Below are 2,470 nucleotides of genomic sequence, written 5' to 3'. Positions count from 1 at the left end.
GAGAGAGAGAGAGAGAGAGAGAGAGAGAGAGAGAGAGAGAGAGAGAGAGAGAGAGAGAGAGAGAGAGAGAGAGAGAGAGAGGAATCGGAGGTGAGAGATACGGAGAGGTGCGTTGGGGAGAGACCGGGAGAAGAAATCGAGCAGGAGTCAAAACAACTGCAGTCTCATTCATGTGTTGGGTCTACAAAGATCTTACGATGGGCTTCACATCTGGTCAGTTACAGAATAGCAAGAAAGGGGCTACCTCACACAATCGCCGAAGACGTGTGCTCGCCATCCTTATTGCTCTTTAAAAGTGACGCCTTGTGTAACTGAAACTTTGTTGCAGTGTTTCAGGGCGTTTTCACACCTGTAGTTCGTTTGCTTTGTTCCAATTCAGGGATTGATATGATACAATGTTGCAGTTGCCCCTTTGTTCGGTTTGTGTTCACACTGCAACATTTAACAGCGGACTAAATCTTGTAAACAAACGCCACGCGCGAGCAAACTGTTCTCTTATTGGTCCGATTTTTATGCGGCTATAAATAGGCTCTGTTGCTTTTTTTTTAAGGTGTGGGGGATTGGGGGTGCGTGAACCCGGTTGGGATGTAGAAGGGGGTGCGTGACCTAAAAAGTTTGGGAACCGCTGTTATAGAGCAACAGGTCTGCAATTGTTTTGACTGACAAAAATTGACGAAGTAAAGAAAAGCGCACTCACTAATTGTAATACGTAAATGGCTCTTAAAGGAACACTTAAAACTAAAATTTACAATTTCTGTATCGACATCACGTTACCTTGAATACTTGAAGAAAACTTTGTTTTTCTCGCATCCCTCCAAAGTAAACAAAGAGTGAATGGAGGCCGCATCTAACAACAGCAGAACTATATCAAACTCTCACACAACGTGTACAGTATGATCGATGTAATTGATCCAGTCGTCTGGTCAGTATAATAAAAACATACTATTTTAACACTTTGGACTCATCTGGACTCGTTAGTGTCGTAGGTGTTTTGAATCAAAAGTCGAATCGAAAATGTTTTGGGAAGCAGCATACGACCGGGTAAATGAGACTTGGAATAATACTGCAGGAGTTATGTGAGAGTTTGTAAACAGAAGTTTTGATATTGTTTTGCCGTTGTTAAACATGGCCCTCATTGACTCCACACAGTGTTAATTATCAGTTTGTCTGACATCTGATGCATACGTAATCAACAACTAACAAGCAAGCAAAACAACTTCATAGAAAACCAAGAGAGTAAGCCGGCAATAACAAATGGAAACGATGTCTGACCAAGACACAAAGGTACGACAGATGGGGAATTACACCTAAGTGGCCCTGCTCCTCACCAGCACTGTAATGAGACTCCGTAATGAGACTCCGTAATGAGACTCCGTAATGAGACTCTGCACTGGTTAGAATTGAGTGAGCTTTGACGGAGTTACGCGAGTTCACCGAACTCACTGCACTAAAAACAATCAGAATGCCCCCCCAAACAGATGAAAGGAGATGTCAATCACATACATGTGTTCACTCCCACATAGTCCTGAGAGAGGTCTAATTAGCCAAAATAAGTGAAAACACTTGTGTAGATGAACTGGGCCTTTAACCCGAAGGCTACATCCACACTGATACGTTTTAAAATGAAAACCATCTATGTCCACACTGGTGCTTCAGTCTCGATTTAATGATGTCCGTCCATACTAACACGCCTGAAAAGGAATATCAGGTGACTATTCACGACCACTGGGTGTGCGGGTGCCGGTGTAAACAACATACATTATTGTACTCTTTCATAATAAAAGACCTGGCGTGACACTAAAGATCTACCTCTATAATCTCACACTGTATACTCAAACAGACTTTGAGGAAAATACGTTTTTTTTTTTTCAAACTTAGTTACAACGCTGCAGGTCTTGCTCCATCTCTGTCACACACACACACACACACACACACACACACACACACACACATCAAATTTACTTTAAAAAAATTTAAACTTACAAATCAAAGTTAACTAAATTATTGTTCAAGACATTCTGTAAAGACGCGTCTCTTTCTCTCGTGTCCTGGGTTTCGTTGTCTGTTCTCACACTCGTAGCTCTGCTGGTGGCTGAAGTCACTGTCGCACTAGAGAGCATTTATGCTTTTGTTCATTTACAGTTTTTTTGTGAACTTCACAATAGTTGTGCAGGACAAAATAAGCATAGATAGGAAAAGGAAAGTCCACGTAGTCGTATGGATGTAGCCTAAGAGTTTGTGATTTTCATGAAGTGGGCAAGTCTGTAAAGTGGAGACTCTTGGATTCCTAAAGAACACATTTTCATTGAGAAATCTTGAGGTGAGAGGTTTCATCCTCCCTTCCCAACAGGCTAGCATGACATGGTTGGTACTAATGTTGCACGGTGTATTGATACTAAAAAGGTACCGCGGTACCGTACGTTAAAAACGATACGATTTTGCATATTTTTAGTATCGATACTTCATTAAA

Source organism: Anarrhichthys ocellatus, unplaced genomic scaffold (assembly GCF_004355925.1).
Source record: "Anarrhichthys ocellatus isolate YVR2014 unplaced genomic scaffold, GSC_Weel_1.0 scaffold26, whole genome shotgun sequence".
Classification (NCBI taxonomy): domain Eukaryota; kingdom Metazoa; phylum Chordata; class Actinopteri; order Perciformes; family Anarhichadidae; genus Anarrhichthys; species Anarrhichthys ocellatus.
This window is presented reverse-complemented; position numbering follows the sequence as displayed.